The sequence below is a fragment of the Heterodontus francisci genome, chromosome 14 (genome assembly GCF_036365525.1).
Source record: "Heterodontus francisci isolate sHetFra1 chromosome 14, sHetFra1.hap1, whole genome shotgun sequence".
In the NCBI taxonomy this organism is placed as follows: domain Eukaryota; kingdom Metazoa; phylum Chordata; class Chondrichthyes; order Heterodontiformes; family Heterodontidae; genus Heterodontus; species Heterodontus francisci.
Genome location: NC_090384.1, coordinates 67,330,194 through 67,354,166, shown reverse-complemented (window position 1 = coordinate 67,354,166; position 23,973 = coordinate 67,330,194). Strand labels below are relative to the sequence as shown.

The following is a 23,973-nucleotide window of genomic DNA, read 5'->3' as shown; positions in this document are numbered from 1 at the left end:
GGAAGCAGTTCAAAGAAGGTTTACTTGACTGATACCTGGAATGGGCGGGCTATCTTATGAGGAAAGATTGGACAGGCTCAACTTGTATCGCTGGAATTTAGAAGAGTAAGAGGCGACTTGATTGAAACATACAAGATCCCGAGGGGTCTTGACAGGGTAGATGTGGAAAGGATGTTTCCCCTTGTGTGAGAATCTAGAACCAGGGTTCACTGTTAAAAATAAGGGATCGCCCATTTAAGACAGAGATGAGGAGAAATTTTTTCTTTCAGAGGGTCATGAGTCTTTGAAACTCTCTTCCTCAAAAGGCGGTGGAAGCAGAGTCTTTGAATATTTGTAAGGCAGAAGTAGATAGATTCTTGATAAGCAAGGGGGTGAAAAGTTATTGGGGGTAGGTGGTAATGTGGAGAAATCAGTTCAGCCATGAACTTATTGAATGGTGCTGCAGGCTTGGAGGGGTTGAGTGGCCTACTCCTGCTCCTAATTCATATGTTCCTAAGTTCTGGAAGGCAGGAGCGGGGCTTTATCAGTGTTCTCCGTTTGTTGCCTGTAAGGATCTGTAGTCTTGAGGCTTAGTAGCTGCCACCAAGGCTTCCCTGGGATTTTGCTGGAACGACAGCAAGATGATTTCTTCTTTGGAGTTCAGTTACTGGCTGCCTTCAGAGGCATAATTCACAAACTCAGAGTTACACAGGCAGGCATGTCATGTGATCACCTCTGTTTGAAACAGAAGTTTCTGGAAGGTTTTTTTTGTTGAAATTCTCAGGCTGTGCAAACATACTTGGTTGGGGGGGTGAGGTTTGCCTCTTTCAAAGGCAATGGCTTTTGATGACCAACATTGACAAAACCATTCTACTTAACTGAATCAGGGAGCACCCCCATTGTTCTCGCTATACTGGGCAATCACTTCTTCTCCCAACCGACCTTTGGCTTCTTATATGCAAATTGTGCCGTGGCCAACTTTAGCTGTTCTTTTCCGCTTTTTAAAAGTTATTTGTAATAATGTCCAGTAAAAAATTCTCAGGCAACGTTCCATATGACAAAAATCAATATTTTCCATTTGGCATGTCACAACTGAGGCTCTCTATACATAGACAGACTACTTCTTCTCATTCCCTTTTGCCAGGGATAAGCAGGCAGAGCGAGCAAAAGGTTTATACGGATTGCAGGCCTCCCCAACATGCAGGGTGCCACTGATTGCACACACATTGCATGCATCTCATGTGCATTCTGCCATTTTCATGAACTGAAAAGGATTCCATTCGCTGATTGTACAGTTGGTGTGTGACCACAGGCAGAGCATCATGCAGGTGAATGTCTGTTATTCTAACAGTAATCACAATTCCTTCATTTTGCAGCAGTCTTTGTGCCAGCTGTATTTGAATCACCATGACAAGTCAAAGGCTGACTGCAGAGCAACAAGCATTATCCACTCGTGACATGGCTCGTGACTGGTGACTCCGGCTCAGAACACACGCACACATGTATGTCTACAATGAGAGTCTTGCTGCCACAAGGATCATTATGGTACATACCATTGATGTCCTCAAACAACACTTTTGCTATCTAGGCTGCCCTAGCAGATCCCAACAGTACTGTGCTAAGCAAGTATCAAGATGTGTGGTAGCATGCTGCACAACCTGGCCATTATGAGGGAACAGCCCTTGCCACCATCAGGTAAGAAGCTGAGAAGCAGGAGCAAGAGGAAGAAGCACAATAGGAATTGGAAGAACAGGAAGAAGGTAGGCTGTAATGTAGATGACCTCTTTCTGCCTGTGCTCTACACGATCAAATAATTCATGAGTTATACCAATAATATCAACCACATCTCCCCATTCAATAATTGTGCCACGCTCCTTACCTTTCTTCTATCTCTGACCATCACATTGTTCTCTTCCCGACAATATAAAAATACAAACCAGAGAATGCGTATTGAATTTGTGGAAATTTGGATTGCAATCATTACATAATATATACAATACTAATCAACCTTGTGCATTCTCTTCATGTTGGTCTTCAAGTGCCTTTGCCCCGCTCAGTTCTCCTAGGAATGGCTTTCCTAGTGGCTGCAGCATGGTTGGTAGAAGGCTGCTGAACTCAAATTGAGGAGACCGCAGATGGGGACAACCTCAAGCAGCTATGGATCTAGAAGGCCCAGCTACATACTGCACCATCTTGGCTTGGGCTGTAGCTGTCTGTGCTGGCTGTCTGTCAAGCTACAGCAAAGGCACTGCTGCAGTGGCAAAGGTGGGAGCACAATGCTGCCACCTGGAAGAACAAAGGCAGCAGGCGCATTGGAAGAGTAAGAGGCAGGCCGTTTAAGACTGAGATGAGGAGGGTGGTGAATTTGTGGAATTCTCTACCCCAGTGGGTTGTGGAAGCTCAATCACTGAGCATGTTCAAGACAGAAATCAATAGATTTTTGGATACTCATGATATCAAGGGATATGGGGATAGTGGGGAAAAATGGCATAGAAGTAGATGATCAGCCATGATCTGTTGGAATGGTGGAGCAGGCTCGATGGGCTGAATGGCCTACTCCTGCTCCTAATACCTATGTTCCTATGCCGTTGAAGATGAACTTATTTACCTTTACAACTCGTACAAGATTGTCGAACTCCTTTCTGCATTGCATCCGTGTTCTAGGATGAACTCTCCTGGCATTGACCTCTGTTGCTACTTGTTCCCAATGCCTGCTCAGCATTTGTTTGTAAGGCCTCCTGATCCCCTGTGGATCCAGGACATCTCTCCTTCTTCTCATCTCTGCCATCAAGACCTCCAGTGCAATGTCTGAAAACTGGGAAAGTGATTAAAGTATCATCCTTGGCAAACATGACATCAGTCAATTCATTTAAAAAGGGAAAGAACTGAAGACTGGTTTATTTGGTAGAGACAAACTCTAACGCCTACACCTGCCCTGGAATAAGTTTTCGCTTTCAACTGCACTTTCAAACTCCCAACTGACTTACCATTGGTCCTCCATTTTCCACATGCTCTCTGGCATGTTTAGCCATTGTTCAAAGTATCAGAGCACAGATTCAATTTTCAAATAACTCCTGCCACTTTTTGCAGTCACAATGCATCTCCCCTTTAAGAAGTACATACTTCCTTTAAGGAATGCTAACCATTCCCAATATCGGGCCCCTTTCTTATACACAGCAATTATGTAATGCAGCAGGCAGCACATATTTACCGGGCACACTGTGACCCCCATGCCTGTTTTCAGGGGTTAGCTAAATTTTCTCCCAATATTCTAACAACTAAAGAAAAAGTCTAACCACTAAAAAACCATAACTAATAAACTAAATACCTAAACTAACTCAACTCTGACCACAAAATACTTATCTGTAATTTCTCTGGTTCCATTCTCTGCACTGATTACGACATCACCTCTTAACATTTTTGGCCTATGATTATTTTGCGATGCTGTCTGCTGCACTCTGTGCCTACACTGTATTTGTGCCTCTTGAGCCAACTGTGATGCTCTCTTATGAGACGAGATGAGATGCTATGAACTTGCATAGGGCTTGGGGGAGAGAATTGGAGAAAGATGCATGTTCAGAACTAGGGCAGGGGAAGCCCTGGCATGGTGTGCAAGGGGATAGGGTAATGCAGCAGGAACAGCTGAACAGATAGTCTCAATCTTAGTAACAAAAGAGTCCGTGAGCATGAAGGGAACAGCAGAGACGAACTTAAGGAGATGTTTATAATAGGAAAAGGAGCTAGGGTATTTCCTTTCATTCTCAGGATGATCCTGAAGTAGTGGACAGTTTTTACAAAGGAAAACAAGGCATATGGCATTTCAAATAGTACAGCCAGATCTGCTGATGGATGACTCACTCAGTTGTGTGCCACATGCACTCATCTGCACCTTGAAGGAGTGAAGATGGACACCGTACAAAGGAAATGACTAGGGTGTGGGTGAGAGGAAGGATTTCAGCAGGGGACAAAGTCACCAAAGGTGGTGATGTGGAAGCGGTTGAGCAAATCAACCTCTGCAGAGTTATTGTGGAAAATGGAGGACCAAAGGTAAGCCAGTTGGGAGTTTGAATCCGCAGTTAAAAGTGAAAACTTATTCCAGGGCAGGTGTAGGAGTTAGGGTTGGTCTCTGCCAAATAAACCAGTCTTCAGTTCTTTTCCTTTTAAATGAATTGACTGATGCCATATTTGCCAAGGAAAATAGTTTAATCACTTTCCCAGTGGAGAAGAAATACCAACTGGAAATGTCACAGAATTTTGACTTCCTGGCACGCTTCCCAAACTTTATAGATGGAATCCATGTGGCCAACAGGGCTTCATACATCACACAAACATGTACGTCAATAGGAAAGAAATACCACTCAATAAATGTACACCTGGTTTATGATTACACAAATGTGATCCTCCACGTTAACACCCATTATCAAGGAGCACTCAATGTTGTATTATGCAACCATTTATTGTGCTTGCATTATTTTTGATGGCTGTTGGGATATCAGGGCCAACATCTGTAGCAATGGCTCAATTAGAAACCTAAAAACAGCACAATGCAAATACAACGAGGCCCATGCCACGACATTAGTTACTGTTGAATATGCCATAGGAATGCTGAATTATTCTACTGCTTGGATACTTAGATGTGTGATGCTCCATAATCCATCTGAAGTGTCCAAAATCATCATATGCTGTACACAGTAGTTTTACTATGAAAAAGGAGTGAATTCCATCAGCATGAGAAGACAAGAGGATGAGGGCAATAAGGAGTCCTTCGAGAGATAAAAATGTAACTTGGTGATCAAAAACGCTTTCCAACAATGGACGCATTATGTCACTGAACAATTTTGCTTGCCCAAGGAAAATCCATATGCATTGCTCTCCCAAGAACATGCCAAACACACCCTTGGCTCAAAGAAATGTGCAATCTGATTGTTCCATCCCTGCATTTATTACTTTTGCACAGCCCTACCCAACACTGTCCACACTGGGGAGACTTAAAAATATCAATATATATTTTGTGGTATTCATGATGTGCTTTAAGCCTCACCACCCATCGTTCCTCTCTGACCGGAGAAGGATGCTTGCCCTACTCCAAAACCTAAGACTCTGTGTAGGTGCTTCTTGAGTAGAAGGAGCAGCTGTAGTGATAACTCCTGTTGCAATGGCCTGAACCTCAGGATGCAGTGTACTTGGAATAGCTTCTACCAAAAGAGATAATGCAGTGACACTTTATCAATTCTTTGAGGCGCCTGGCTGGAGTAAGAGAACATGTGCCACTTGAGAAGAACCCACCTACTCTACTCCCAGGACATCCTGGATGTTAGACAACCCCAGCTGAATAACCAGCAGTTTGCTTAAGTTTCCCATGTGGGTAAAGCTCTTTCCAACTGATTACTCATTTGTCAAATCCCACTCGACAGTCTCCTGAAAGAGGCTGCCCAAGACCTCAATAGCACCATCCACAGTAATCGTGGGAGAAGTCGGTTCTGCATTTTCTTTCTCACTGCTTTGGTAGTCCACTGCAGATGGCTATGAAGATGCCAATCACTCTAAAGTGCTTTGCAATTCAAGCAGGAATGCAACAACATAAGAGGTTCTCCTTCACTCACACCACAGCTTTCATAGCAGAGTGGTCTTCTGCATTAAATAGGGCACCCTCCTTTACAGTACCTCTAGTAGCTGGACTTCAAAGGTATTGCCAATATATGGGACGGCCCCCTGCACCCCCCCCCCCCACAAACACATTTCTCCTTGCATCCAATTATTTTTCTAGCAAAGGTTTGTTTTGGCCACCAAAAATTTGCTTTCCCCTTGAGAACTAACTAGCTGGACCGTGTACCATAGGAACAGCAGTAGCCCATTTAGTCTTCAAGCCTGTTCCGCCATTCGGTGAGATCATGGCTAATCTACAACCTAACTCCTTTACCCCATATCCCTTAATATCTTTGGTTCACAAAAATTGGTCAATCTCAGATTTTAAAAAAACAATTGACCTAGCATCAATTGCCATTTGCAGAAGAGAATTCCAAACCTCTACCACTCTTTCCATGTAGAAATTTTTCTTAACTTTGCTCCTGAAAGGCCTGGTTCTAATTTTTAAGACCATGTGCTTGAATCTCCAATCGGTGGAAATAATTTCTCCTTGTCTACCCCATCAGTCCCTTGTACTTTAATACATGAATCAAATCACTCCTTAAACCTTCTAAATTCCAGGGAATATAATCCCAGTTTTTGCAATCTCTCCTCATAATTTAATCCCTAGAGTCAGAGTGTCATTTACAGCAGAGGAGGCAGCCATTTGGCACATCAAGTCCATGTCAGCTCTCCGCGGAGCAATCCAGTCAGTCCCATTCTCCCACTCGATCCCCATGGCCCTGCAAGTTTATTTAATTCAAGTGCCCATCCAATTTCCTTTTGAAATTATTGATCGTCTCCACTTCCACCACCCTTGTGGTCAGCAAGTTCCAGGTCATTACCACTTACTGTGTAAAAATGTTCTTCCTCACATTCCCCCTACATCTCTTGCCCCAAACCTTCAACCTGTGTCTCCTAGTCCTTGTACCATCAGTTAACGGGAACAGTTTTTCCTTGTCTAACTTTTCTGAGCTTGTCATAATCTTTCAAATCTTCCCTCAATCTTCTTTGCTCCATGAAGAACAACCATAGCTTTTCCAACCTAACCTTGTAACTAAAATCCTCCATTCATGGAACCATCCTGGGAAATCTCCTTTGCACCCTCAAGGGCCCTCACATCCTTCCGAAAGTGTGGTGACCAGAACTGGATGCAATACTGCAGTTGGGGCCTAACCAGAGTTTTATAAAGGTTCAGTATAATTTCCACGCTTTTGCACTGAATGTCTCTGTTTATGAAGCCCAAGATCCCATAAGCTTTGCTAATGATTCTCTCAATATGTCCTGCCACCTTCAAAGATTGATGCACATGCACCCCTGCGGTCCCTCTGTTACTGCACATTCTTTAGAATTGTGCCATTAAATATATATTGCCGCTTCCTATTTCTTCTGCCAAAATGCATCACTTCACACTTCTCTGTATTAATTCCATCTGCCACTCATCAGCCCATTCTGCTGCCTATCTATGTCCTGTTACAGGCGGTTCACATCAATCTCACTGTTTACTATTCCTCCAAGTTTATCATTGGCAAATTTTGAAATTCGACTCTGTATTCCAAGATCCAAGTCATTTATATATAACAAAAAAAGCAGTGGTCCTAACACTGACCCTTGGACAACACCACTGTCTACCATCCTCCTGTCTGAAAAATAACCATTTACCACAACTCGCTGTTTTCTGTCCTTAAGCCAATTTTTAAAAATCCAATTGGACACGGTCTCTCTTATTGCATAAGCCTCAATTTTGTTAACCAGCCTTTTATGTGATACTTTATCAAATGCTTTCTTAAAATCCAAATAGGCAACACCCACTGCATTCCTTTCATCAACTTTCTCTGTTACTTAATCAAAAAATTCAATTGGATTAGTCAAGCACAATCTGCCTTTGACAAATCTGTGCTGGGTTATCTGTAATTAACTCAAACCTCTCCAAGGGCCTGTTGATTTTTTCCCTAATTATTGTTTCTAAAACCTTACCCACCGCTGATGTTAAACTGACTAGCTTGTAGTTGCTAGGACTGTCCTGGTTTAGGTCTTGGGACTGGTCAACTCCTGCTCCTATTTCTTGTGTTCCTTACACCTTTTTTTGTATAAGGGTCACATTTGCCACTCCCCTTCCCCATATCTAGGGAAGATTATGGCAAGCCCTTCCACTAAATCCAGCCCCACTTTAGCAATCCGGGATACAAGCCATTCGGACCAGGTGACTTTTCTACCAAAAGCTTAGCCAGCCTTTCCAGCAGCTCCCTCAAATTTTACCTTATCCATTGCCTCTACTCTCTCCGCTCCTAATGATATTTTGTCAGATTCCTGTTCCTTTGTAAACACCGCTACAAAGTACTCATTAAATATTCTAGCCTTACCCTGCCCTGCGCCTCTAAGCATATATTACCCTTTGTCCCTACCAGGCCCCACTCCACCACTTACTACATGCCAGTAGATTTTTTAGGTTCCTTTTTATGTTGACTGCCATTCTATTCTCATTCTCTCTTCACCAGTTTCTTATTTTCCTCTTCACCTACCCTCTCAACCTGATCTGGTTCTCACTTGAAGAATTCACCTGACATACATGACACCCTTTATTTTGTTTCATCATAATCTCTATCTCCCTCATCATCCAAGGAGCCGTGCTTTTAGTTCTCCTACCTTTCTTCCTAATTGGAAAGTACCTAGCCTGTACCTGAAGCATCTCTTCATTAAAGATAGCCCATTGTTCTGATACAGTTCTTCCTGTCAGTCTTTAGTTCCATTTTATCCTGGCTAGATCCTTTATTATCGCATTGAAATTAGCCCTCTTCCAATCTAGCTGTTCTACCTTATATCGTTCCTTGTTTTTCTGCATTTACCATTTTAAACCTTATGATACAATGATCACTCTTACCCAAGTGCTCCCCACAGACACTTGGTCCACTAGGCCCACCTCATTTCCCAGCACCAGATCGAGCAATGTTTCCTTTGCAGTTGAGCTGAGAACATACTAATCAAAAAAGTTCTCCTGAACACATTTCAGAAATTCCTTTCCCTTTACTCTATTATCCCCATCAATATTTGGGTAATTAAAGTCCCGCAGTATCACCACTCTATAGTTCTTGCACATCTGATTTTCCTGCAGATTTTCTCCTCTACATCTCTCCCCGATTTGGAGGCCTATAGAATACCCTTGTTTCTTCTAACCAAATGGATTCTGTCCTTGTCCCCGCAAGGACATCCTCTCTTTCTAACACTGCAATGTCTTCCCTAATCCGTACTGCCATCCCACCTCCCTTTACTCCTTCTCTATCTTTTCTGAACACTTTATATCCTTGTATACAGAGCACCCAGTCCTCACCATTTTAAACCATGTTTCCATTATTGCCACTATACCAGATTCCTATAGTGCTTGTAGCTCACCAATCTTATTCACCACACTTTGCGCATTTACATACATGCATCGTAATCCAGTCTTTGTATTTCTTGTAGTCCTTTTCAGTCCACTCCCATCTAATATGGAACTACTCCCTTCTCTAGTACTGTCCAACATTCTTACATTATGCACCTTATTCCTCTTTTCTACTTCTCTATGCTGGTGTCCAGGCGCTGCGCAAACGACTACTGGCAACACCTATGCAGTCATATTCAGCTGGCCTCAGACACCGGAAACATCAGAGGAATGTATGATGGCATTAAGAGACCTCTTGGGCCAATCAAGAAGATCGCCCCCCTCAAATCTAAATCAGGGGACATAATCACTGACCAACGCAAACAAATGGACCGCTGGGTTGAGCACTACCTAGAACTGTACTCCAGGGAGAATGCTGTCACTGAGACTGCCCTCAATGCAGCCCAGCCCCTACCAGTCATGGATGAGCTGGACATACAGTCAACCAAATCGGAACTCAGTGATGCCATTGATTCTCTAGCCAGCGGAAAAGCCCCTGGGAAGGACAGCATTACCCCTGAAATAATCAAGAGTGCCAAGCCTGCTATACTCTCAGCACTACATGAACTGCTATGCCTGTGCTGGGACGAGGGAGCAGTACCCCAGGACATGCGCGATGCCAATATCATCAGCCTCTATAAAAACAAAGGTGACCACGGTGACTGCAACAACTACCGTGAAATCTCCCTGCTCAGCATAGTGGGGAAAGTCTTTGCTCGAGTCGCTCTAAACAGGCTCCAGAAGCTGGCCGAGCGCGTCTACCCTGAGGCACAATGTGGCTTTCGTGCAGAGAGATCGACCGTTGACATGCTGTTCTCCCTTCGTCAGATACAGAAGAAATGCCGTGAACAACAGATGCCCCTCTACATTGCTTTCATTGATCTCACCAAAGCCTTTGACCTCGTCAGCAGACGTGGTCTCTTCAGACTACTAGAAAAGATTGGATGCCCACCAAAGTATCATCACCTCATTCCATGACAATATGAAAGGCACAATTCAACATGGTGGCTCCTCATCAGAGCCCTTTCCTATCCTGAGTGGCGTGAAACAGGGCTGTGTTCTCGCACCCATACTTTTTGGGATTTTCTTCTCCCTGCTGCTTTCACATGCGTTCAAGTCCTCTGAAGGAATTTTCCTCCACACAAGATCAGGGGGCAGGTTGTTCAACCTTGCCCATCTAAGAGCGAAGTCCAAAGTATGGAAAGTCCTCATCAGGGAACTCCTCTTTGCTGACGATGCTGCTTCAACATCTCACACTGAAGAGTGCCTGCAGAGTCTCATCGACAGGTTTGTGGCTGCCTGCAATGAATTTGGCCGAACCATCAGCCTCAAGAAAATGAACATCATGGGGCAGGACGTCAGAAATGCTCCATCCATCAATATTGGCGACCACGCTCTGTAAGTGGTTCAAGAGTTCACCTACCTAGGCTCAACTATCACCAGTAACCTGTCTCTAGATGCAGAAATCAACAAGCGCATGGGAAAGGCTTCCACTGCTATGTCCAGACTGGCCAAGAGAGTGTGGGAAAATGGCGTACTGACACGGAACACAAAAGTCCACGTGTATCAGGCCTGTGTCCTCAGTACTTTGCTCTATGGCAGCGAGGCCTGGACAACGTATGTCAGCCAAGAGCGACGTCTCAATTCATTCCATCTTCGCTGCCTCCGGAGAATACTTGGCATCAGGTGGCAGGACCATATCTCCAACACAGAAGTCCTCGAGGCGGCCAACATCCCCAGCTTATACACACTACTGAGTCAGCGGCGCCTGAGATGCCTTGGCCATGTGAGCCGCATGGAAGATGGCAGGATCCCCAAAGACACATTGTACAGCGAGCTCGCCACTGGTATCAGACCCACCGGCTGTCCATGTCTCCGCTTTAAAGACGTCTGCAAACGCGACATGAAATCCTGTAACATTGATCACAAGTCGTGGGAGTCAGTTGCCAGTGTCCACCAGAGCTGGCGGGCATCCATAAAGGCAGGGCTAAAGTGTGGCGAGTCGAAGAGACTTAGTGGTTGGCAGGAAAAAAGACAGAGGCGCAAGGGGAGAGCCGACTGTGTAACAGCCCCGACAAACAAATTTTTCTGCAGCACCTGTGGAAGAGCCTGTCACTCTAGAATTGGCCTTTATAGCCACTCCAGGCGCTGCTTCACAAACCACTGACCACCTCCAGGCGCTTATCCATTGTCTCGAGATAAGGAGGCCAAAGAAGATGCTGGTGTCCATCCCCCTGTCAATTTAGTTTAACACCCCCCCCCCCCCTCCCCGCCCCCAATCGCATTAATGAACTTCCCCGTGAGGACACTGGTCCCAGTCCTGTTGAAGTGCAATTCATCCCTTGTGACTGGTTGCCTTCCACCCCAGAACTGGTCCCAATGCCCCAAGAGCTTGAAGCCCTCACTCCTGCAACATGCTTCAAGCCACACATTGATCCTCCCTATATTCCTATTTCTACTCTCGCTAGCGCGTGACACTGGGAATAATCCAGAGATTACTACTTTTGAGGTCCTAGTCTTTAACTTTCTCCCCAGCTCCTGAAAATCTGACCTAAATATCTGCCCTTTCTAGTTGTTGGAACTGATATGTACCACAACTTCAGGGTCACTCCCTTCCCCCTTAGGAATATCCTGCAGCTTCACTGTGATGTCCTTTACCCTGGCACCAGGGAGGCAACACACCATGGAGGTCTCGCAATGATTGTTACAAACATACGAATTAGGAGCAGGAGCAGGCCACTTGACCCCTTGAGCCTGCTCTGCCATTCAATAAGTGCATGGCCGAACTGATTTCTCCATATTACCACCTATCCCTGGTAACCTTCCACCCCCTTGCTGATCAAGAATCTATCTACCTCTGCCTTAAAAATATTCACAGACTCTGCTTCCACTGCCTTTTGAGGAAGAGAATTCCAAAGATTCACGAACCTCTGAGAAAAAAAATTTCTCCTCATCTCTGTCTTAAATGGGTGACCCCTTATTTTTAAACAGTGACCTCTATTTCGAGATTCTCCCACAAGGGGAAACATTCTTTCCACATCCACCCATTCAAGACCCCTCAGGATCTTGTATGTTTCAATCAAGTCGTCTCTTACTCTTCTAAATTCCAGCGGATACCTGCCTAGCCTGTCCAATCTTTCCTCATAAGACAGCCCACCCATTCCAGGTATTAGTCTAGCAAACCTTCTCTGTACTGCCTCCAAAGCATATACATCCTTCCTTAAATAAGGAGACCAGTACTGTACACAGTACTCCAGATGTGGTCTCACCAATGCCCTGTATAGCTGAAGCATAACCTCCCTACTTTTATATTCAATTCCCCTTGCAATAAATGATAGCATTCTATTAGCTTTCCTAATTACATGCTGTACCTGCATACTAACCTTTTGCGATTCATACATGAGGACACTCAGATCCCTCTGCATCTCAGAGCCCTGCAATCTCTCACCATTTAGATAATGTGTTTCTTTTTTTATTGTTCCTGCCAAAGTGGACAATTTCACACTTTCTAACATTATACTCCATTTGCCAGGTCTTTTCCCACTCACTTAACCAATCTGTATCCCTTTGTAGCCTCCTTATGTCCTCTTCACAAGTTACTTTCCTACCTATCTTTGTGTCATCAGCAAATTTAGCAACCATACCTTCAGTCCCTTCATGCCTGTCTATCCCGCTGACTATGGAATCTCCTATAACACCGGAATTTCTACACTTTGCTGTTCCCACCTATACAGTCCCTTGCCAATTGGTGCCATGGCCTGGACTGCACTCCTTTAGGGTATCATCCCAGCAGTCTCCAATGCTGAGTATCTGTCTGAGTGGCTCCCGAACACTCCAGAACCTCTTGCCTCTTCTTACTCTGCTGAATGGCTACCCACCTACTTTCCTGACCTCTTATTGCCTGTGGGGTGACCATCTTCTATACGATCTCGGAAACTCTCCTACTCCAGTGTCTCCAGCTGCCCCTCAAGCTCGGAAACCCTGAGCTTGAGCTGAAGCAGCTGGAGACACTTGTGACACCCACGGCTCCCTCAAGACACATGAAGTGTCCTGGAGTTCTCACATGGTGCAAGAATTGCAAGCAACAGGAGTTATGTGTCCATCCATGATGTTAAAAAAAACTAGGCAGCATTCCTTCCAAGGCCAATATCCTGAGGTGTGGTGCCCAGAAATGGTCTTGGTACTCCAGGTGTGGTTTAGCCAAGGCTTTGAATAGCTGAAGCATAACTTCTACCCCGTGTTTGATCCCTCTAAATATAAAAGGCCAGTATTCCACTAGCCTTTTTGATTAAAATGCCATGGACAGCAAAAGAAAAGTAATGATCTATGTACATGGACCCCCAAGTCACTTTCAAATGTCACTGTTTCTAACTTTTCACCATTTAGAAAGTACTCTGTTCTATCCTTTTTAGGTCCAAAGTGAATGGCACCACATTTGCCTACATTGAAATACATTTGCCACGGTTTGCCCATTCACTTTATCTATTAATAGTTCTTTGTAATTTTATGCTTCCATCTTTACTGCTTACAATGCTGCTTATCTTTGTGTCATTAGCAAACTTTGATATGTGGCTTCCTATCCCATCCAAGTTAATAAATACAGGGAATAGGTGAGGCTCAAACAATCCTTGTGGTGCACCACTAGTCACATCCTGCCAATTAGAGTAGCTGCCCATTATCGCTAATCTCTGTCTCCTGCTGCTCAGCCAATGTCCTAACCAGGTCAATAATCTACCTTCAATTCCATGAGCTCCAACTTTAGCTAACAGTGTTTTATGAGGGGCTTTATCCAATGCATTCTGGAAGTCAATATAAGTAACATCCATAGACATTCCCCTGTCCACTATTTTCATCTCTTCTTCAAAAAATTCAATCAGGTCAGGAATGACTTACCCTTTACAATCCAGAGAGAGCCAGCGTGATCAGCTGAATGTTCCCCTCCAACCCCTTCCCCACAACCAGTACCCCCACACTCCACCCGTTGCCCCCAGTCCAATATAATTCCAGACCAGACTCCCTGCTCATGCTTTCTATGCAAGAATTGAATTAATTAATTCGTAACTACCTTCCTCCATGCTAAAGGAGGAAACCCACTCTTGCAGATTTCTATTTTAAGACCTGACTGCCCGAGTCCATGTCTTTGTTTTTGTAATTTCCAGAAAAATTAAGAAATGGAGGCCTTAGTATTAATCAATGACGTAGTTTTGATAAAAGCAGCATCTATAGCTACCAGAGTTCCATCAGCGAGACCCTGGGCTCTTGCAAACCCGGCCACTTTCTGTTGGTCATCTGAAGTCCTTCACCCTGGCATAAAATGCAATGACCTGCAGACTGGCTGATCCGATTGACAGACTCAGTTATACAGCACAGAAACAGGCCCTTCGGCTCATCGTGTCTGTGCCGGCCAACAAGCACCAAACTATTCAAATCCTATTTTCCAGCACTTGGCCCGTAGCCTTGTATGCTATGGCGTCTGATCATACCTCCTATATTCACGTCTAAATCATTAATGTACACTACAAATAGCAAGGGTTCCAGCACCGATCCCTGTGGTACACCACTGGTCACAGGCCTCCAGTCGCAAAAACAACCCTCGGCCATCACCCTCTGCCTCCTGCCACTAAGCCAACTTTGGAACAATTTGACAAATTGCCCTGGATCCCATCAGCTATTACCTTCTCAACCAATCTCCCATGCGGGACCTTATCAAAAGCCTTACTGAAGTCCATGTAGACTACATCAACTGCTTTACCCTCATCGATACACCTAGTCACCGCCTTGAAAAATTCAATCTAGTTAGTCAGACACGATCTCCCGCTGACAAAGCTATGCTGACTATCCCTGATTAATCCCTGCCTCTCCAACTGGAGATTAATCCTGTTCCTCAGAATTTTTTCCAATAGTTTCCCTACCACTAATGTTGGGCTCACCAGCCTATAATTACCTGTAATTATATTTATTCCTGCTACCCTTCTTGAATAATGGTACCACATTCACTGTCCTCTAATCCTCTGGTACCTCTCCTGTGGCCAGAGAGGATTTGAAAATTTGTGTCAGAGCCCCTGCTATCTCCTCCCTTTCCTCACATAACTGCCTGGGATACATCTAATCAGGGCCTGAGGATTTATCCACTTTTAAGCCTGCATAAACAGCTAATACTTCCTCCCTTTCAATGCTAATTTGTTCAAGTATATCACAATCCCCTTCCCTGATCTCCACACCTACATCGTCATTCTCCATGGCAAACACAGATGAAAAGTAATCATTTAAAACCACACATATATCCTCCAGCTCCACACACATTGCCACTTTGGTCCCTAATGGGCCCTACTCTTTCCCTGGTTATCCTCTTGCCCTTAATGTAATTATAAAATGCCTTGGGATTTTCCTTTATCTTTCCCACCAGTATTTTTTCATGTCCCCTCTTTGCTGTCCAATTACTTTTTTAACTACCCCCCCTACACTTTCTATACTCCTCTAGTGCCTCCGCTGCTTTCAGTGCTCTGAATCTGCCATAAGCTTCCCTTTTTTTCTCCTGATCCAATCCTCTATATCCCTTGACATCCAGGGTTCCCTGGACTTGTTGGTCCTACCCTTCACGCTAACAGGTACATGTTGGCCCTGAACTTTCACTATTTCCTCTTTGAATGACTCCCACTGGTCTGATGTAGACTTTCCTACAAGTAGCTGCTCCCAGTCCACTTTGGCCAGATCCTGTTTTATCATATTGAAATCAGCCTTCCCCCCAATTCAGTACCTTTATTTCTGGTCCATCTTTGTCCTTTTCCATAACTACCTTAAATCTTACAGAGTTCTGGTCTCTATCGCCAAAATGCTCCCCCTATGACACTTCTACCACTTGTCCGGCTTCATTCCCTAGGATTAGGTCCAGTACCGTCCCTTCTCTTGTCGGACTTTCTACGTACTGGCTCAAAAAACTCTCCTGTATGCATTTGAAGAGTTCCGTCCCCTTTGAGCCTTTTGCACTAAGACTATCCCAGTTGATATTGGGGAAGTTGAAATCCCCTATTTATACCTTATTATTTTTACATCTCTCTGAGATTTGCCTACATATCTGCTCCTCTATCATGCCCTGACTGTTTGGAGGCCTGTAGTACACTCCCAGCCAAGTGATTGCCCCCTTTTTGTTTTTAAGTTCTATCACTCAAGTAACATGAAAGGCACCAGATGCACAGATATTCAAGGCTGGTTGTGACTTTTACTGCAAAAGACAAAACCATCCCAGCTATGGATAACGTTTCAAAGTCTGACAGCAGAAGATGGTAACATACCGAGAATGCTTCCCTGATAAAAGTGTAAATAGCAAAGACAGAATTCCTTGGTATCAGAACCTGTCAGATTTTTCTTTCATTGAAAATAAAAAGACTTGCATTTGTAAAGTGCCTCTAATAACCTCAGGGTATCTTAAAGTGCTTTACAACCAAGTAAGTACTTTTGAGTGTAGCCACTGTTGTAATGTAGAAAACACAGCAGTCACAGCATTGCACACTGCAAGCTCCCGCAAGCAACGGGGATAATGGCCAGATCATCTGTTTTGGTGATGTTGGTTGAAGGATATATATTGACCAAGACACTAGGGAGAACTCCCCTGCTCTTTATAAAATAATGGCCATAGTATCTTTTACACCACCTGAGGGGGCAGACTGGACATTGATTTAATGTCGCCTCTGAAAGACAGCACCTCCAACAGTGCAGCACTCCCTCAGTACTGCACTGGAATGTCAGCCTAGATTTTATGCTCAAGTCTTTTGAGTTGGACTTGAACACACAACCTTCTGAATCAGAGGTGAGAGCTCTACCACTGAGCCGCAGCTGATATCTAGATAATATTCTTCTATCAATACTGTTGGTGACAGATTATTCATCTGATTTCTGGATGTAGGATATGGATACTGCCTAGATATCAACAATCATGAAAATAATGGTGTGTAAAGTCCATTGTTGTGTTTTTGAAAGCAGGACAAGATACTTGTAAACCCAGTTTGGGTATTAGACAATTTTGAAAGGTATGAAAACTATGAAAAGGAATATAGTATGCTGTTCTTAACGGCAGAAGTATTTGTCTTCAGAATTCAATAGTTGCTATAAAAAAAGAGTATATAATTCAATAAGCAAAGAAATCATTGATAAACATTTGATGAATACAACTTCCTTGTCTATACAATCAGCCCCTGTTGGCTCTTAGTCATCTTTTATTACCTTTCTCATCCATGTTCATGTCCAGCTGTACTCTATCCTTTGAAATGTAATGCCCCACACAGCAAGCTAACACGGCCTTTCTGAGACATTCAGAATCAAATTGGTCTTAGACCAATCCAGGCAGAAGCACTCCTTGGAGACCAAAAGTCTTCTGTAAAATTTTGGAGGTTAACAGAGTGGGTTGTAATTCCCTTTTATCTCAATGACTTGTATTCGAATCCATGTTGATATTTATGAGATAAATGTTAACTTGAAGGATTCCGAGTGAAATGTCTTAATCTGGTAATGTAATTCACAATGCAAAATTGATCAAATTCGGTACTAGCCATCTCCTGATCTAGAAGCTTGGCCTTTGGTGCAAAGTAAAATCAATAAAAGCCCAGATTTCATGGTCAGCAGCAAAGCAATAGCGCTCGTCATTGACCTCAAAGAAAGCTGGCCATGAACTCTGCCGTGGAGTTCCCCTCTCTCGATGTCAGTTTGAGTCTGGCGCCAGTTCAAGGGGATCTCCAGGCCACTAGAAATGGTGATGTCATCGAGCAGGGTAAGCAGCCAGTCACATTGAAGTATTCTCACAGACAGAAAACTAGGAAGTAAAAAGCACCAATATCCTTCAGTTTTAATTAAAATTTTACAGAGAGCGGAATAAACGATTGAAACATACATATGGGATTAACGTAGAAGCTGAAATATCAAATAAACTTTAAAAAATATGAATCATCATAATGGAGATATGACACTTGTAAAGTTAGTTTTCCAGGACCAGATAGATTTTTTTTTCCAACTTGGCATGTCGTTAAAAATCCAATTACATCCAATTCAGCAAAGTGTAACTTTTTCAAGGATTTTTGCAGCGAGACTAGTAGTGTCAAAGGGCAAATTCTTGTCACTTTAGGGATTTCTACTCTATTGCAGTCTGGGGGTACCTAAACAGGTCACTCTGCGGGGAAGCATAGGATCACTGAAAGCAATGTCTGGATTTCTGCGTTTAACTGCGCATGTGCGGACTCCAGAAGTTGCGGTCAGTTTCACGGGAGTAATTATGGCGAACGCTGACAGTTTCACTGTCATTACTAAAATAAAACCTGGGCCAATAACACACACATTTATATCTCTAACTTGTGGTAAAACAATTGGGTTACATTTTGAGATGCTCTCTTTCCAGAGTGAAATATTACATTGCTTAGGAAGGAACATGACCAAAACCATTGTGGTGGCTACACTATTATTATTCCTTTTGCACAATCTTGATATGTTCTGCCAAACATTTCAAAGGCTTTCACATCTTGTAATTCCTTCAAATTGTTCAAGCCACATAAGCACTGAAATTAATGTGCCTTGAATAACTTAAGCCAAGGGCATCAAAATTCAAGGAATTGCTGTTCAGGTAGGGAAAGGTAATGTAAATAGAATTCAATAATTGAATTAACAGAAGTAGCATGGAAAAATCAACTTTACCTGGAAAGTAGAATAGATCAATAAGCATCAAAAACAAGAAATGCTGGATTCACTCAGCAGGTCTGGCAGCATCTGTAGAAAGAGAAGCAGAGTTAACGTTTCGGGTCAGTGACCCTTCTTCGGAACTGACAAATATTAGAAAAGTCACAGATTATAAACAAGTGAGGTGGGGGTTGGGCAAGAGATAACAAAGGAGAAGGTGCAGATTGGACCAGGCCACATAGCTGTTTTGCTTTTAGATCAATAAGCATGCTATTTGCACCAATATTAATAGAGTTTACAAAGAATGGGCCTGTTCTCTGGAATTATAGAAGGAGGACTTGTATTTATATAGTACCTTTCATGACCTCAAAGGTTATCATCTCCGGTCGACTCCCGGTGCCACATGCTAGTGAGTATAAGAATAGGAGAATAGAGCAGATGAATGCTTGGCTGAAGAGATGGTGCAGGAGGGAGGGCTTTAGTTTCCTGGATCACTGGGTCTGTTTCTGGCTAAGGTGGGACCTGTACAAGTTGGACGGGTTGCACCTGAACCGGATCCAACATCCTTGCTGGGAGGTTTGCTAGTGCTGTTTTGCGGGGAGGGGGGGTGGGGGTTTAAACTAATTGGGCAGGGGGATGGGATACAGAGTGGAGGCACAGTAAGGGGTGATGCACAGTCAAATATAGATGAGAAACTGAATCAGTCTGGAAGGCAGAGCAAATATAGACCTGTTAAGGCACAAGCGAAAAACACAAGGCTGGATTGCATCTATTTTAACGCAAGGAGTCTTACTTGCAAGGCAGATGAATTGAGGGCATTGATTAACACATGGGAATATATTATCACAGAGACACGGTTGAGGGAAGGGCAGGACTGGCAGCTCAATATTCCAGGGTATAGAATCTTCATGTGTGACAGGGGAGGGGGTAAAAGAGGTGGCATTGCACTGTTGATCAAGAAGTCAATTACTGCAGTAAGGAGGGATAATATCTTAGAAGGTTCATCAAATGAGACCATATGGGTAGAAATTAAAAACAAAACGGGGGCAATCACGTGGCTGGGAATGTACTACAGGCCTCCAAACAAACAGAGAAACAGAGGAGCAGATATGCAGGCAAATCTCGGGTATAAAAATAATAGGGTAATAAGTAGGGGATTTCAACTTCCCCAATATCAACTGGGATAGTCTTAGTGCAAAAGGCTTAAATGGTGACGGATTTCTTCAAATGCATACAGGACAGCTTTTTGAGCTAACATGTAGAAAGTCCTACAAGAGAAGGGGCAGTACTGGACCTAATCCTAGGGAACGAAGCTGGACAAGTGGTAGAAGTGTCAGTGGGGGTGCATTTCGGGGATAGTGACCATAACTCTAAGATTTAAGGTAATTATGGAAAAGGACAGAGAGGGTACTGAAATAAAAGCACTGAATTGGGGGAAGGCCGATTTCAATATGATAAAACAGGATCTGGCCAAAGTGGACTGGGAGCAGCTACTTGTAGGAAAGTCTACATCAGACCAGTGGGAGTCATTCAAAAAGGAAATGAGAGTGTTCAGGGCCAACATGTTCCCATAAAGGTGAAGGGTAGGACCAACAAGTCCAGGGATGTCAAGGGATATAGTGGATTGGATAAGGAAAAAAAAAAAAGGAAGTTTATGGCAGATTCAAGGCGCTGAAAACAGCAGAGGCCCTAGAGGAGTATAGAAAGTAGAGGGGGGGGGTACATAAAAAAAGTACATTTGGAGACCGAAGAGGGGATATGAAAAAACACTGGCAGGCAAGATAAAGGAAAATCCCAAGGCATTTTATAAGTATATTAAGGGCAAGAGGATAACCAGGGAAAGAGTAGGGCCCAAAGTGGCAATGTGTGTGTGGAGCCGGAGGACATAGGTGCGGTTTTAAATGATTACTTTTCATCTGTGTTCACTATGGAGAATGGTGATGTAGGTGTGGAGATCAGGGAGGGGGAATGTGATATACTTGAACAAATTAGCATTGAAAGGGAGGAAGTATTAGCTGTTTATGCAGGCTTAAAAGTGGATAAATCCTCAGGCCCTGATTAGATGTATCCCAGGCTGTTATGTGAGGAAAGGGAGGAGATAGCAGGGGCTCTGACACAAATTTTCAAATCCTCTCTGGCCATAGGAGAGGTACGAGAGGATTGGAGGACGGCGAACGTGGTACCATTATTCAAGAAGGGTAGCAGGGATAAACCAGGTAACTACAGGCCGTGAGTCTAACATCAGTGTTAGGGAAACTATTGGAAAAAAATTCTGAGTGACAGGATTAATATCCAGTTGGAGAGGCAGGGATTAATCGGGGATAGTAGGCATGGCTTTATCAGGGGAGATCGTGTCTAACTGACTTGTTTGAATATTTCAAGGCAGTGACTAGGTGTTTAGATGAGGGTAAGGCAGTTGATGTAGTCTACATGGACTTCAGTAAGGCTTTTGATAAGGTCCCGAATGGGAGATTGGTTGAGAAGGTAAGAGGCCATGGGATCCAAGGCAATTTGGATCCAAAATTGGCTTATTAGCAGGAGGCAGAGGGTGATGGTCAAGGGTTGTTTTTGCAAATGGAAGCCTGTGGTCAGTGGTGTACCGCAGGGATCGATGCCGGGACCCTTGCTGTTTGTAATGTACATTAATGATCTAGACGTGAATGTAGGAGTTATCAGTAAATTCGCAGACGACACGAAAATTGGTGGTGTCGTAAATAGTGAGGAGGAAAGCCTTAGATTACAGGACAATATAGATGGGTTGGTAAGATGGGTGGAGCAGTGGAAAATGGAATTTAATCCTGAGACGTGTAAGGTGATGCATTTTGGGAGGACTAACAAGGCAAGGGAATATATAATGGATGGTTGGACCTGAGGAAGTAGAGGGTCAGAGGGACCTTTGTGTACTTGTCCATAGATCACTGAAGGCAGCAGCACAGGTAGATAAGGTGGTTAGGAAGGCATTTGTGATACTTGCCTTTATTAGCCGAGGCATAGAATATAAGAGCAGGGAGGTTATGATGGAGCTGTATAAAACGCTAGTTCGGTCCCAGCTGGAGTAGTGTGTATAATTCTGGTCACCGCATAATAGGATGAATGTGATTGCACTGGAGAGGGTGCAGAGGTGATTCATCAGGATGTTGCCTGGGCTGGAGCATTTCAGCTATGAAGAGAGACTGGATAGGCTAGGGTTGTTTTCCTTAGAGCAGAGAAGACTGAGGTATACAAAATTATGAGGGGCATGGATAGGACAGATAGGAAGAAACTTTTTTCCCTTAGCAAAAGGATCAATAACCAGGGGGCATAGATTTAAGGAAAGGGGCAGGAGATTGAGAGAGGATTTGAGGAAAAATGTGGTTGGAATCTGGAACACACTGCCTGAAGAGGTGGTAGAGGCAGGAACCCTCACAACATTTAAGAAGTATTTAGATGTGCACTTGAAACGTCATAGCATACAAGGCTACGGACCAAGTGCTGAAAAATGGGATTAGAATAGATAGGTGCTTGATGGCTGGCACAGACACGATGGGCCGAAGGGCCTGTTTCTGTGCTGTATAACTATGACCATAGAATGTCCCAAAGTGCTTTACAGCCAATGGAGTATGTTTTGAAGTGTCGTCACTTGTGTAATGCAGGAAATGTGGCTGCCAATTTGTGCACAACAAACTCCACAAACAGCAATGTGATAATAATCTGTTTTCAATCCCTGACTGAAGAATAAATGTTGGGGATAACTACCCTGCTTTTCATTGAAATAGTGCATGGTATCTTTTACATCCATCTGTGACGGCAGACGGGGCCTCACTTTTATATCTCATCGGAAAGATGGCACCTCTGATAATGCAGCACTGCTTCAATATTGCACTGGCGTGTCAGCCTTGAGTTTTGTTCTCAAATCCTGGATCTCATTGAAATTTAAAAAAGATTCTTTGGCTTACGATCAGCACTACAAAAACTGAAGTCATGTACCAGTCTGCTCTAGGAAAGCCCCATCTCGTGCCCAAGGTTTCAGTCCATGACCAGAACCTGTCAGCAGCGGATAAATTCACTTATTTCAGTGGCACACTCACTCGAACTGTCTATAACCGATGACGAAACACATGCAAGAATTGCTAAAGCAAGTGTAGCCTTTGGCAAATTTCGAACATTAGTCTGGAACTGAAGAGGAGTAGGTCTGCCTACCAAACTGAAAGTCTATAAAGCAATAGTCCTGCCCACTCTACTCTACACATGCATGACTCGGACTGTGTACCAGCGTCATGCCAAGAAGCTCAACCATTTTCACCTGAGCTGCCTTCGGAAACTTCTGAAGATCAGATGGCAGGACAAAATACCAGACACCGAGGTGCTCACCTGAGCTGGCATGCCAAGCATCCACATCATATTGAGTTGGGCTGGTCATGTAGCCAAGAATGTCTGACACTCACTTACCAAAGTGAATTTTCTCTGGAAAGCTCGAGTCTGGGGTGCACTCTCATGGCACTACAAGGACACTCTGAAGGCTTCGCTTAAGAGTTTTGATATCGACTCAGAGTTCTGGGAGAGGCTCACCCAGGATTGCTGCACATGGTGCAACCAAATAAAAAGAAGGGTGCAGCCTCCCTCAACAGCAAGTGCATATCAGAGGCAGAGAGAAAATGCAAGGAGAGGAAATTCCAAGTCAGCAGCTCGTCCAAAACTCAAATTGTCTGTGGTATCCTGCCCCATTTGCAGCAGAACCTTGCGAATGCAGATCGGCCTTCGCAATCATCTACATACGCACCAGAACCCTACCAAACACCCCAGATGGGCATGGTCATCGTAGCCTCAAAAGGATGAGCAACACAAGATTCTGAGAGGGCTTAACAGGGCAGATGCTAAGAGGCTAAGTGAATCAAGGCATATGGGATCAAGCAATAAAATGGATAAAACAGGCTACTTTCTAAAAAGTGAAAAGTTTTACGACCGAGGCGGGAGGAGTTCCACTTCTCCACAGGTCACAACATATATTTAAATGTTTATCCAGTTACCCATATGGCCAATTATTTACTCTTTTTATTTCAGAATAAAAACTACCAACCAGGTTTCTTTAATAAACAAAAGCATCAATTTATTATAAAACAAGACTTAGTCAGTAAAGATGCAAAGCATTAACGCACAAATTGAAATATGGAAGTTCCCTTTTAAATTCACCCAACACACACACACCGGTTAAAGAAAAAAGTTTTTTCTGCAGAGATCTCTTTACAAAAATGACATTGGCCAAATACTTGTTAATTCTTGAAGGAAAGAGAGAAGATATAGAATGATATCAG

At 43.7% G+C, this 23,973-nt stretch overlaps 1 long non-coding RNA gene across 2 annotated transcripts in view; it reads right to left on the bottom strand.

Moving 5' to 3' along the window:
- LOC137377095 (uncharacterized) overlaps window positions 1-23,973 on the bottom strand; it is a 36,158-nt gene that overhangs the window by 6,947 nt on the left and 5,238 nt on the right. For both annotated transcript variants that reach the window (XR_010976361.1, XR_010976362.1), the window contains exon 2: window positions 18,701-18,772. This is a non-coding gene — a long non-coding RNA (uncharacterized lncRNA). The remainder of the gene's footprint in view (window positions 1-18,700; window positions 18,773-23,973) is intronic.